Source organism: Protopterus annectens, chromosome 6.part0 (assembly GCF_019279795.1).
Source record: "Protopterus annectens isolate FY-2018-M chromosome 6.part0, PAN1.0, whole genome shotgun sequence".
Classification (NCBI taxonomy): Eukaryota; Metazoa; Chordata; order Ceratodontiformes; family Protopteridae; genus Protopterus; species Protopterus annectens.
The window spans coordinates 499,298,417-499,314,044 of NC_056737.1; the positions used below are offsets into that span (position 1 = coordinate 499,298,417).

The 15,628-nt window shown below is 38.1% G+C and overlaps 1 protein-coding gene across 1 annotated transcript in view; it reads right to left on the bottom strand.

Annotated features, from left to right (window-relative positions):
* SLC25A21 (solute carrier family 25 member 21) overlaps window positions 1-15,628 on the bottom strand; it is a 2,418,593-nt gene that overhangs the window by 775,813 nt on the left and 1,627,152 nt on the right. The window lies entirely within an intron of this gene.

Consider the following 15,628-nt stretch of genomic DNA (forward strand, 5'->3'; position numbering starts at 1 on the left):
TACCACGAGACAAGAGCACAGTAAATGTACAGATTTTAGAGAAAATATCTCGAGTTCTGGTTTTAAAAATAAGACTGTTCACAAACATGGAAGTATTTTTGAATCTAACAAAAATCGTAAACAAGTTAATGTTGTTAATGATGTTTTAAATGATTTTTTAAGTGAAAATGTTGAATATTTTTCTGAAAGCAATAACTGTGACTTCAATAGGGACGTAAATGACAATTTTTATGAACCCATCAAAGAGAAGATTTGTACAATGGGCAAAAAATTAATCACACTGAAATGTGTAAAAACTGATAATGCATATTTAGGTAAATGTTTAAAATTGGGTATTGTTCCAAAAGGCATTCGCTTTTTTAAGCTACCACTAGGTTTAAAATATACTGAAGAAATTATTGGTGAATTTAATGGAATGTTTGATGATTTTGGTTTCCATTTTATTAAGAAACTAATTAAATTTAATGATGGTAAAATATCTGTTTTGATGAATGAGCTTGAAACTATTAATGAAGAGATTGTTCAAAGCACTAATTTTGATGACTGGCAGGACTTGTATCACAAGCAGTTTACATATGCTGAGAATAAAGCTAAGAGTGTATACAGCAGAAAGTTAAAGAAGCTAGACAGGGACATTGAGTTATATAGAGAACATAAGGCATATGTTTGGCCACGCCCTAATATAGGTAGAGATGGTCCTGACAGAAATTACACCAAAAAAAGTGAAAGGACAAATGAATATTCAAATTTTCAAGGGGGGAGATACCATCCTGCACCCAAGCAATACCAGAGAAAATATTAAAATTCAAGGAAATAGGCCCCAAAATGACGTATTTTGAAGGGCATAATGATGTTTACTCTTTGAAGGACACTGGCACATCAACTACCCCAGACAATTTGAGTTGTATTACACAGGAAGAAGAAGTAACTATTTTAAATAGTTCTGAAAGATTAGTTAATAACACAGACGGAGTATTTCACAATATAGATGATACACATACAAAAAATAGACAGGTACCATTTGTTTCATCTTTTGCTGGGTTTAAGGTTTATAATTACACTGACTTTTTTGTTTCATATGATTTTTTTAACCTTTTCAGCAAAGGAATGAAGTATATCCCGACTGTGAAATTTAATCTTGTTGATATGGTCAGGGAAATAAAATTATACTGCTGGAGACTTAATTTAGCCCTACAATTTAGAGACAAAAATGATACTGGCTCTGTTAGTTACCAACAAGGACAGCGGCTCTGTAAAAAGAGTTCATACATTCCCAATCCTCATCCTGAAGTTGCGCTGTTTGAGAAAATGGTCTGTAAAGACATCTACAGACTTTATAAAGATACACATAAGACAAACATCTTGAGTTCACTTTTTGAAGATAATTTGACCACAGGGGAGAGAGACTTTTTACAAGAAATTGTGAACAATAAAAACATCAGATTAATGAAACCTGATAAGGGTGGGGGTATTATTATTTTTGATACAGTTAATTATACTAAAGCAATACATGACATTCTTTTTACATCAGGTAATTATGAAGAAGTTTCATTGAATCAGATCAACATCGGTTATCGCAGGATTGATTTAGTTATTGAAGAATATTTGATGGACAATCGTATTACTAATGAGGTTTATCACTTTTTGAGAACGGAATATCCAAGAATGGCTCACATTTTTGGAATCCCAAAAATACATAAATCATTAGAGACTCCACCTTTTAGACCTATTATTGCAGGTTCTTTCTCTAAGACCTACAACATGGGAGTCACGATTGACCAGTGGACGAAACATATTTACAACATTGTCCCCCATCTCATAAAAGACTCTTGGGAATTTTTGAGTAGGTTAACCCCTGATATTTGGACTGAGGAAATGACTTTCTTAACAATAGATGTCCAGGATTTATTCTCCTGTATTCCTTGTTCTACAGGTTTAGATTATTTTGAAAACAGCCTAAAAAAGTACTCAGGACTTAGTTGGGACAGAATCACCTTAATCCTGGACATGATGGGGTTAATACTTGACTACAATTATATTCAATTCGAAGGAGAATATTTCAGGCAAACCAGGGGGTGGCTATGGGGGCATCTTGTGCCCCCATTTTCGCCAACCTGGTTATGCTTGAATGGGAAAATCAATTTCTTTTTTCCAGTGAATTCTTCAAAAACATTTCCCTTTATTCCAGATATTTGGATGATATATTCATTATATGGAAGGGTCCGACTGATGACATCATGAGATTTATTGACTACATAAATTCCAGCACCGACTTTTTAAGATTTACATTCAAGAAAGAAAAATTAGGTATTGCCTATTTAGACACTTTTATTAGTACATCTTCTGAAGGATTTGTCTCAAAGATATTTAGAAAATCTACCTTTTCAAATGATTACATTGAATTTGGTAGTTGTCACCCCCAACATATTTTTAAAAATGTCCTTAAGGGACAATGCATTCGGGCAGCGAGGATGTCATCCACCAAAGACATTATGGAAAAAGAAATAGATGGCATCTCCCGAATGTTTTTGGAAAGAAACTATCCAAGAAGAATGGTGGAGAAGGTGGCCCGCTTTGTCAAAAACAATTGGGACACGAAATACAGACCCTTGTTAGGAGAACCCTTAGTGATAAACAAGAAGATGAATTCAGGTTTTAATACAATAGTTTGTGTAATTATGTTCAACCCATATACCAACCTGGTGAAGGAAATTTTAAACAGACACTAGGAATTGTTAAATACATCTGACAATATTACATCGTATATAGGGTATAAGCCCACATGTGTATGTAAGACTGCCCCCAACTTGAAAAAGTTATTAGAGGTTGGTTCCAGAACTAAGTATAGTAAGAATCGGAGTGGAACAAAAAAGTGTGGTTGTTGTAATCAGTGCAACAACATTAACGAAAACAGTAGTGTCAAATTAGACAATTTACTGAACACCCGATGTTGGAGTATTAAAGGGAACCAGACCTCTCAACCATACCGAATTACTCGGTTTTTACCGAGTTTTGGGGTCCAAATGAAGGGTTGCCACGATTCCCGAGTGGCACCCCTTCATTTCCGATTTTTTTCTTTTGGTTTGCTTAATGTTTTCAAATTTTGCGCTGTTGAGCTGACGTCATCACGTGCGCGATGACGTCAGCTCCGTCAGGGTTGTCAACCAGTCGGAATTGAGCTCCTGTAGCTCACGTCATCATTTGTGGCTCATTTGGATTACTTACTTGGTTTGGATATGCGAGCGGGAAAAAATAACTTTAGTTTACTTGTTGTCGTTGAGGAAGCGATTTTGTGGATTACTTGCTTATTTTGGGCCAGAATTATCATTGAGGAAGCACTCAGCAGCAGCTCCTTTTGCATCATCGTATTTATTACGGGGCCGAGTACTGGATTTCTGTGGTCGTTGTATGAAGCAAGTATTATTGGGGAAGCAGCAGCTTGGCCCGGGAGCTGCACTCGTTGAATCATGGCTCAGTTAACTAGTAAGTGTGGGATGAGAGATTGCTGCTCTGTAGAGTTAAGTAATTTTTAGTGAGAATGATTTGTGTTTGTGAGAGAATGATGATGTGTGTTTGTGTGTGTGTGCGCTTTGACCGAGTTTAGTAATGCCTACATTTTAGCTGTCTGTAGAAGTAATTTTTTAGTGACACTGAACTGATAAAACAAAAAGTGAACCTTTAGAGCGACCAAACGGCAAGTTATCAGTTAAATAAACACTGTCGATGTTGAATTCACGCCAAAAACAGGAAGGCTCACTTTAATTCCAAGAGATTTATTTAAAGCGCTTTTCGCAAACGAAAAGCGAAAGCGCTTTAAATAAATCTCTTGGAATTAAAGTGAGCCTTCCTGTTTTTGGCGTGAATTCAACATCAACAGTGTTTATTTAACTGGTAACTTGCCGTTTCGCCTAAAGGTTCACATTTTTTTTATTAATTTTTAGTGAGATATGGGCACTCCATGCATTACTGCAATATTTTAGTTTGCTAAGCAAAGATGACTCGTCTGCATGTAGATTGTAAAACATAAAAGCAGATTATTTGGCAATGTCTTTCATTTGTTGCTGTCAAGGATGCAATCTAATAGATAAGGTTTCTAAACTGTAAACATCCTTCTGCTTTCAGTCGCTTTGATTAGTAAATGCAATCAAATCTGAATGTTAAGGGGTCCCTTAATGCATGCCTCACCAAAGTGGAGTTTAGTATCTCATACAGTGAACTAACCTCTTTCTTTGTTTTTATTATTGTAGACTTCTGTTTCTAATATTATTGCTGTAAAGTCTTACTTTTATTTATTATTTTTTTTAATTTACAGTAATAATGTGCTTGGTTGTAGGCAATGAAATAATTCTGAAGATGAACTTGAACAGGAAATATAAAGTCCACTGATACGCTGAATTCTTGCAGCTATGTCTGATAGTTTCAGGGTTGGACATATCAAAGGGAAATTGGGGTTGTAATAGTCTGCACATTAATTAGGCAGAGAAAGTGCTGTTAAGGTTCTCACTAAGTACTGTCATAACCGAGAGAAGAAATAAACAAACAGTGCTCCAAATATAAGATGTAGAAACAGAGAAAGTCTCTAAGAAAAATATTATTTGAAAAAAATATATAACATTTGCAGGATGAAGCACAGTTTACTAAGAGGAGGTAATTAACATGGGAAGGGCAAACATTCAGATTATGTTTACTGAATAGGAGACTGGTGTGTGTGGGTGCGCACTTTAGCTGAGTTCAGTAATGCTTCCCATTTAGCTGCTTTGTAGAGTTAAGTAATTATTTGGCGAGAATGGTGTGTGTGTGTATGTAGAGTTCAGTAATGCTTTAGCTGTAAGTTTAGCTGCTCTAGTATGTACAGAGTTAAGTAATGCTTTAGTGAAACGGAGTGTGAACCTATTAGCCAGCACATACATTCTTAGAAAGATAGTATAGCCTGTTGGAATTGAGCAAAGGAGCTGACGTGAATGCATTTTTTGCTGTTTGGAAGCAGGAATGGTGCTGCTGGTTCAACAAACAAGCTGCAAGGTGATTGCTGCACTGTAGTGTGTGTGGAAGGAACCCTGAGGACTTTGCAGATTTCTGGAAACAAGCCCCAGGGCTGCAGAATGTGGAAACAGAGGTATTTAATGTCTTATGCTGTGGCTGAAAAGATTCTAATGATTATGCTGTGAAACACAACAGAGATATTTATTATGTTGTGGTTGAGCTTCTGAAAACAAGCCCTGAAGTATTTATTAAGCTGAATGAAGGCTGTATTATGCTGAACTGAAGGCTGTATTTATACTGAACTGAAATTTATTATGCTGAACTGAAGGCTGTATTTATTATGCTGAAGTGAAACTTATTCTGACCTGAAGGCTTGTGTGTGTGTGTACATTAGTGTTTATGGTAAATGGGGTGCAATAGCCAGGTAATTGGACATTAGAATGGCTGCAGGAGGGCTCTGGTGCCATATTTTGCTTGTCTGTTCTTCAGTTTGTGTTTAAAAGTGGTATCCCGCAATTCCATTGGAATGGGCGGGGTTCTGTAAATATGTATGTAAATTTTATGTTAAGCAGCGTACAGATTTGTACCTATTTTTTATGGGCCTTGTCCAGATTTTTGATGTTTCCAGGTTGAGAGGTATGAAGGGAACTGCAATAGTCAGAGGGTAGTGTACCTCGCCACTTGTACCATCTGCCCTGCCTACTACGTAGGCAAGACAGAGAGGAAACTCAAAACAAGGGTTTATGAACATTTGCACAGAATCAAGAAAAAAGACACTAAAAACGCACTTAGTAGGCACGTGTTGGATAAGGGTGAGGACCATACATTTAAATTCACAATAATTGATCAGGTAGAATTGACTGTATATGGTGGCAACTGGAAAACTTATTTATCATATAAAGAAAGTGAATGGCAAATTTTTTGTGATGCAACAACTCCCCCCGGTCTAAATGATTACATCAGTATTAAGCCTTTTTTACTTTTGGACCGGGGATGAGAGACACAAACTGTTATAAAATTACATAAAATATAAAATTTTAAAAAATTTATAAATTATCATATTTTATAAAATTAATACAATTTTTATAGATGTTTATACATACTGACAAATATTGATCAACTGACAATAATTCATATGGATTATTGCCATACCCAAACTTCATTTAGGGATTTACCTATACACTAGACTACATTGTATATTATATATTGTATTCAGTTTTTAGGATTTTTGCATATTGTATGCACAGTAATAATACTTAACTAGAGCATTAATATACAGTATTGTAATACCATTTTTTATATGCATTACAAGGAATCTACATGTCTTATCAAGTTTTTTAAGATTTTTTAACAACATATATATGTAACAAAATGTTTCTTTAAGAATTTATTCAGTATGATTTTTTGGCGCTTAATTAAGTATATAAGGGGTGTCTTAAGTGATAATCTTGGTTCTGAAGAAGTCTGAGGGATTCAGATGAAAGCGCTTAACCATTATTGATTTATGGAGTGTTTTGTGTCGTGGCAATAAACTTGTGTTATCACTGATCTTGGAGTTCCTACAATTTTTGGAAGATACTGACTACTTTCACCCTGTTCGAGCTGAGGACCTGACTTCTGCTGCATAATTTTGTGTTTTGGTTGTTTGGTGTACTTTCCTCAGTGTGGGTTGTCTGGCACCATCTGCATTGTCACCACCCTCAGCAAGTCGCCTATGTCTCATTATGACAGCTATGGCAGCCCTAACATTTCTGCTCTAAGTGAAGCTTTTTCAGTTTTCACTTCTATTAGCTTACTCCTGTCTTGCAGTGTCTCTTAAGAGAAACATCCTGCACTACTGTTTGCAGAGTTTTAAGTGCTGGGCAGGGCTACTATTCTGCCTGTGTAATTGCCTGCTTCTAATTGTTTTCACCTGCTAGCTTCAGCAGTAATCCTTGCTAGCTTCCTACTAATTCTGTTGCTTCCTTTTTCCTTTCTGTTTCCTCAGGGAGGAGCAACGTGCATACCAGCAGAAACACGCTCACAGTGGCTTACACGCGCGCACACGTGCTTACACGGTTCAGAATCTACTTATTCGGGTTAAAACGCGTGCACACCCGCGCAAACTGTGTTACAAGTCTGCCAACTGCCTCCTACATGCTCAGCCTGCCCTACACACGCGCACACCAGCGCAAACAGTGTTAAACATCTACCAACACGCTCCCACATGCTCAGTCTGCCTTACACGCGCACGTTGCCCTGCTCGCGCTTCATGGCGCGCACATATGCGCATGCACGCCCAGCAAGAAACTTTAGTGTAAGTAACAGTGTACACCTTCCATTTCTTGACTTTCCCACACTTATCTTGTGGCACTCCTCTTTCCCTGATCTGTGTCTGTCATATGTCATGTTACACTGACCTCCAATGAACTGCATTTCTTTCTACCATTCCCCCCTGTGATGTCACCTATCTCCTACTCTATTCCTCCCCCTTATGTATCTCTTACACTACTCAGACTGTGCTCATTTGCTATGTGACTGTGAGATTCAGTATCCTAACCCTCATTTACATGAGATTGCCTACTAATGCTTAGTTACATGTGTTACACTCAGCTTCCCCCCTTAGCAACCACTACACGGTGGCCATGCTGTTTTTGGTCTGCTGGTCCCTGCATTGTCATTCCATGTATTGCATAAAACCCACATTTGTGGGTTTATAACCTTCATTTTTATGTTTTATACAGCGCAGCCCGTTTGCACGGGGCTGCGCTGGGTTTAAACATCGCCGAAAAAAATATATATATTTTTATTATTTTTGCATTGGGTTACCTTGCCAATGGCCACATATTTGGCGATTGGCATGCTGCCTGAGACATATGCACCCTTTATTTGGAGCTGACATGGCTCCATTGTGAAATTTGCAGAAACTTACTCAGTTGTCAACTGAGTACATTTCTGCAGCTAAAACGTCTCTTACACGGGTTGGTTTCTGCTTCGTGGTTCGCTAATATACCTCATTTGCATACCTTTCAGCTGCAAGTGAGGTATTTAGCATGTCCACGGCCAGTCCGTGTAAGAGACGTTTTAGCTGGTCTCTTACACGGAGTTTAGGGCTGTTCCTGGATCGCGAGGCTTGCATGGAGTGTTACACGTCTCTTACACTTCATGCAAGCCTTCGTGAATCCTGCCCATATATGTGATTAAAATAGGAATTAAATTATATGGTGCAGTGCCCATTAATTCTACTTGAGTATTCTTTACATATATTTATCAAAAATATCAAATCCCATGAGATTAGTTGCTTTGCATATTTTTTCAGCTATGATTTGAGGTCGAGCATTTAGTTACTTAATTCTAGGGTGCTTGAAAATCCTTAACTTGAAAAGGATTTCCATGAAATTTTTGACAAACATTATTATCCTTCTATCATGAGGTTGAATGAATATCAGTATTTACCAGTATTTCATGCAATGTAATGAATATAGTAGTATTTTATATGACTTCTATATCAGCTGAGAATAAATATTACATTACATTTGTTTAATGGCAGAAGGAGACAATAAGTCTGTCTTGCCTGGCATTTTATGTACCTCACCATTCTATCTCCCCTTCATTTCTAATTTCCCTTTACCCTTTTGCAACCTGCTCCATGTCCTCTTGAATGCCTGCGTTCTTTACTACCATTTCTGGGGTCTACTACACCCTCCTTGAATGTCCTTTTACATATCCAGTGAATAGTTATCCCCTACACAAATGATCCATTACCCTTTTTCCTGTGAATACCGTAATACAATTCTCTCTGGAGTTTTTTTTTTATATAGGCACATAATCTAAAATACTGGTACTGTAGGAACAATAGAGACAATTGAATCTATGGACCATGTTCCCTTCTACAGCTTCTTCTAGTATCCCCCCTCCTCAGTTTCAGCAACCAATCACTTAATATACCCTAGCCTGCTTGGATAGTACTTTCTACTTCACCTGTTTTACTGCAGAAGTCTGGACTATTGTTATATGGTACAGCTTCAATATGCATTTCATCATTTGAATGTAAAATACTTTTTCTTAAAAAATCTATAGGTGATCTGTATTAAAATAAAAATGTATGTTTAACTGTAGGAATGTCAACAGACACACCATTAAAGATTTTTCCCACTAGATATGATAACATGGCTAAAACTATACAGTGGCCAAGTCAAATGAAAGTACATGGATTTTTTAATGAGCAGGCAAAAATGAACTAATTTTTTTGATGTATTAATTGCAAACCTAAATGACAATCCACAAAAGTGACATTCTGCTTTGCATTCAGTGACTGCAGCTGCCAAGTCTACCCTAAGGACTAAAAGTGCAGACCTTCTCAGGGTAGTAAATTACAAACTATATGCTCAGCTGCTGCTTAGAAAACTGCATCTGAAAAACAATAGAAACTGAAAATTAAAGAAAGCAAAAAATGGATCCTGGACATAGGCAATAAATACGAGCATCTGCATTCATTAAAACAGGGAAAATAACTATCCAGTGAAGCACTTTGCATTCATTTAAGTTACAGGTAATATAACCACATTGTTCATATTATCATGGCATTAACAAATAATATGAGTAACACATGCAGATTGCATATTTAACAATAAAATGACTATTGTAAACAAAAAAAAGTACTAATAAGCAGTAGCAAAAGCTTTGCATGATAGAGGACAGTGTGCGTTTACAAGGTTTGACAAAGTTTAACACTGTAAAGACTGCAGTACAAATGGTTATGTTGTAAAATGCTATAGAATTTGTCAAGTTTGAAAGTATGGATCATTAACAATATCCTCCTGACATTACTGAGTAATTTGCAATACAGCATTTATTACTGGTATAATGCAGAGTGAAAGGACATTTGATAATACAGGGGAAAAAAATAAGAAATTAAAACTTAATCTAGGGAAAGGTTAATAGACAGGAAAATCTAATTTCTGTGATGCTGGACAGCCATGTTCAGTTAATACCACATATGCTGGAAGGGTGCTCGAATGGCAAGGTATGAGTGACATGCCGGGGAAGAGAGAGAGTTTGGCCTTTACATATTCTGGTAGTTTGTCTGGTAAAGTCCAGGAGGTCATCAGCAGGCAAACAAATGGAAAGACGTAGCCAGATGCCATTTACCCATGGAAACATGCACCTAGATCCTACGATGCCACTACATGTCAAGTACCAGGAGAAAAGGTAGAAAGGCAAGAAGAACATAAAATAGAAAAGCCTCCACTCCACCCCATAACAGCATGGTCTTATGTACCCCACTGCCCTGCATTTACCCTAAAGGTAACAAGTGACGTGGAAAGCACAGAAGAGAGTCCAGAGACTTTAGCGAAAGTACAAGGGAACAAAAATGTTCTCAAAAAAAGTATTTTGCAGCACGTTATTGTACTTCAGGAAAATAAAAACAGATACATCAGCGCTGGCTCAGTTTAATTTGTCTCACTGATATATATACTCACTTCATTTCATATGATATTGTTAACTTTTGATGTAATATTGCTTAGTAAAAGCCCCCCACACACCCCCTAACTATATATTCTAACTCCAGGGTCGCACTACAGTGGGGAAGGGGGCATATTCCATTTTCTTGGTAATAATACTTGTCAGTGAAATGAAGTGTCGGGCAAATGAAATTTCAAGTCATTTGGTCTCAGGGAAATGGGTGTCAGTCAAATGGGAGTTAGGTCAAAAGAAGTAGACCCATTTATTTATACTGTATATGTCTCAATTTTACCTAGCAGCACTACACAGTGGGTACAACATAATCCTATATAATATTTTGAAGCTGACACCAACCAGACTTAACATCTTTTTATGTAATTGTATGAAATACATTCAGAGCATCCCTGTACTGAGGGTATGGAGCTATTAACAATATATATATATATATATATATATATATACATATATATATATATATACATATATATATATATATATATATGGATTCACTTCATAACACTGAAACTTCATAATACTGAAAATGACAAAACTTCATAATACTGAAGACCAAAATACTGAAAGCTCAAAATACTGAATACTCAAAATACTGAAACTCAAAACACTGAAAACACATATTATGCATAAACTCAGCGTAAACAACATAAATCATAGCAATTTCTACCAAATATATGCAGGGCTGCAGCCTCACACCCTGCTAATTATATATATATCTACTCCAAGATTGCACTTAATACACTATGTGCAATCTTGGAGTTGATATATTTAATTAGCAGGGGTGTGCAGGGCTTGCCCTGCATATATTTGGTAGAAATTGTTATGATTTATGTTGTTTAAGCTGAGTTTACGCATAATATGTGTTTTCAGTATTTTGAGTTTCAGTATTTTTAGTATTCAGTATTTTGAGCTTTCAGTATTTTGGTTTCAGTGTTTTGAGTTTCAGTATTTTGATATTTCAATGTTATGAAGTGAATCCATATATATATATGGATCCCCTACACTACACCAACACACCACAAACCTGACAGCCAAAACGCCGACACCAAAACACCAAAACCAAACAAAACCAACAGTCCACATTACCGAACACCATAACACCGACTCACAACACACACACAACACAAGCACACCAAAAACCTTACAAACTTACACTAAACCTTACATACACAACTATCTATGCACTAACCTTAATCCAAACCCTAACCCTAAGGTCCATCACTATCGCACACTTACCTTACCTGCACCCTAACCCTAAAGTCCACCACTATTGCACACTTACATTACCCGCACCCTAACCCTAAAGTCCATCACTATCGCACACTTACCTTACCTGCACCCTAACCCTAAAGTCCGTCACTAATGCACACTTACTTTTCGAACTGTCGGTTATTTCTGTTTTTGGTGTTCTCATCGCTGGCGTTTCGAACTGTCGGTGTTCTCAGGTAGACCCATACATATATATATATATATATATATATATATATATATATATATATATATATATATATATATATATATATATATATATATATATATATATATATACATACACACACACACACACACACACACACACACACACACACACACACACACAAAGTGATTTATACCTCTATATAATATCTTGAAGATGTATCAGGGTCTGCTAATTACCTGGGCATATCTGGTGATGTGGCGACATGATGGTTAGCACTGACCGCTAAGCCTCTTTTCAAAAATGGATACTCTCTGTGTGAAGTTTGCATGTCATTCCTGCATCTGAGTGGATTTTTCACAGTGTTCTTTGGTTATCTTTGATGATCCAAAGACTTCTTAAGTGGCAATGGTCAAATTTTCCCTAGGTATGGATGTAATTGGCATATGAGCATGTGCATCTGAATGTGATGGGCGAGCTTCCCACTAAGGACCGGTTCTTAATATGCATGTGAGATCTTAGAACAGGCTCCATCTCCGTGCAAACCTTAAATGGAAAAAATGGAGACAGATAGTGGATGAATGGATGGTAAGTATTTTAAAGAAAATCCTGAATGGAAACAAAACGAAAGACTTTGGCATGAAAGGCAAGTATAGGTGAAACAACTGTAAGCCTTCTTAAGTGGCAATGGTCAAAATTGCTGTCCAGGATCAAGAAGGAGCAGTTGCCCAATTAGAAGCAATCACTCCTTAGCCTGAACAAGCAAATAAGAACAGTAGTGAAATCCTCTAAAGCCAACTTCGAGTTCAAATTGGCCACAACTACTACAGACAGTCATAAGGCCTTCTTCATATATGTCCGCAATCTCAGAGGAAGCACCCAGATCTGTTCAGAACTGGTGGTCAAGGACACCACATATACAAATGCTGTAGATATAACCAATCTACTGACTGACAGATTCAGCGAAAACTTCTCCCCTCTGTCCCCCATCAGTAAATCAGAACATCTCCAGTACCTCCCCCACACTCCTTATATCTAGGGAACAGGTCATCACTGTCCTCTCAAATGCAAAAAATACAGCCTCCATGGGACCCAATAACATCCCAGGCTGCATCCTACATGAACATGCACCATTAGACACCCTATTCAGCCAAAGCCTGAGTACAAGCTTTGGCCCAGCTGAGTAGAGGACAGCCACTCTCATCCCTTTACACATAGGTGGAGTGTCCACCAATCCAGGAAATTATAGACCCATCAGCCTAACTAGCCTGGACTGCAAGGCCATGGAACAGATTATCATGGCCCTCATTAACGGGAGCATTTGCAACCTCAAAACAGTCAACACCACACAGTTTGGCTTTGTCAAGGGGAGTTCTTGTCTGTTAAATCTGGTTGACTTCTTTGAGACAGTCATCAAAGCCATGGACGAGGGGAAGACGGTGCTCACCACCTACCTTGACCTGGCTAAAGCCTTCAACACTATTCCGCACTCGAGCATAGTAGATAAAATATCTCAACTAGGCATCAATCCATATGTTACCAGATGGTTAGCAACCTGGCTCACTGACAGAACCTACCTAATCAAAATAGAGGAAGCCACCTCAAGCAGTAGACCCGTAATGAGTGGCATATCCCAGGGATCAGTCCTGGGGCTTCTGTTATTTGGGATACAATTCTCTGAGGTGAAGGCCAAAACCAGTGGGCTATGGCTGACCAAGTTTGCAGATGACTGCAAGTTGGGCGCAGTCATCAATTCCCCAAGTGATGTGGACATCCTCCAAAAGGGTCTCACCCAAACAAATGACTGGTGCCAGAAACATGGCCTCAAGCTGAATGCCAAAAAATACATCATCATCCCCTTTGGGGAGAGTGATTCCCCCCATATTATCACATTAATGACAAATTCCAAAGTACAGAATTAGTAGTGAGGGATTTGGGCACCCAGGTTGATAGCAACCTGACTTGACCACTATGTTGCTTCCGTTGTACGGAAAGCTTTCTACATGGCCCACCTTATAAGTAAGGGTATCTCATCCAGGGACAAAGAGGTCATAAGATCCTGTATTCTTCCCTTATAAGGCTACAGTGCTCCCTTCGGCATGTACCTCACAAAGCACATGTAGCAGCTGGAGACACCATAGAGGCTCCTCACTAGGAGAATCCAGGGCCCTCAAACACCTACCCTGCACAGATAGGCTAAAAGACCTGTCCCTCTACTCAGTTTCATACAGACTCCTCAGAGGTGACCTCTGTCTGGCGTACAAAGCAATCTCAGACCCCGCCTTGATGGGACTGCTGCATATCCGCAAGTCAAGTTCCACTCAAGCAACCCATACACACTACCTTAACCTGGTCTGTGTTATCAATAGGACTTGTTAGCGGGACAGATTTGTGTCCCAGATACTCTCCCATCTGTGGAATAGACTCCCACTCAACGTCAAGCAGAGTACCTCATTATCCCGTTTTAAGCACAACCTGGATAACTGGATGGGAAACAGAAAATACATTCCTGGGATTCCACCTGTGTCCCTGCTGGACAGGGGGCGCTGGGTGCTGACTTGTCTACACATGGGTTAAACTCTAGGCTAGGCTTATAAGGGCCTCAGGGCCAATAACCTAGTAATCTCCTATGATCCTATGATTTATATATCATGAGTGTGGCTTGTTGTCTTAACATATCTACTTATATTTTACTTCTTAACCTGGCAGGTGAACTGTTTCAAGAACCTTTTTCTGTTCCATCTTGTACGAAAAAAAAAATGCTGGTCAAACAACTCAGCAGTATGTGTACAGAGCTAACAAGATAAAGGCAAGCACTGGCAAGGTTAAAGTATATAGAATACTTGCAAATTACAGTAAAACAGAACAGCAAATTAAGCAGTATGCTGATTAACACAAATTAACCTATGGCACGTGAGGAAGAGTAGACTAACTGTACAAAGCATGTACATGAACTGTGGAACACAGCTCTTTATATGTTTACATCATATGAAGGAGGGCATTGTACTTGTTAACTCATTTAGGAACAGAGACAGACAAATGGACGCATGCATCTGTTTCCACCCACACCCAAATACATATGAAAGTTAAAACTATGCCTTTAAAGACACTCTCTCAACTGACTATGCACAGCTCCCTGTTATTCAAAGTTTGCTCTGACATCTTCTTAAAGCAAAGGCTTATAGAAAATAAAATTCAGTGTGCAAAGGAAAACAGGCTCAACCAGATTTGTCTTGGTGTTTTCGAAAGAAAAGTGGCAGATCAGCTTTTGCAGGATATGGGAGAAGACATTCCAAGGAAAGTATATTTTAGCATGTTCAGTGTGTTTCATTACATCAAATGTTTCATAGGAGAACTGTTTTGTGATCTGCCAGTTCATCACAGGATGCTGACATTTGTTCTCAGAATCTCTACACAGTGAGGACTGAGATTTTGTCCTGTCCCCACTGTTTAACGATCTCTTAGTTGGTTTATGTAATTGGTAGGGATTTTGGGGGGCAGGTAAGCTTATCTCCTGCTTACAACACTGTTGTTTTTTTAAATTAATTGAGTTTTGACCATTTGTGGTGAATGTAGTATATATCAATTTACTGCATCAGCAATGTAGTGACATAATCATTTCAGTTGCTGCTCCACAAAGGGTTTGCTATTCGTCATCAAGGAGCACTGGTATTACTAAGTCTGCTTGAAATCCATCTTGTCAGTCTTATTTTGTCAACTCCTTTTTTGTTGTATTGGGTTTTATTCTTACTGCCAAGATCACCAAAC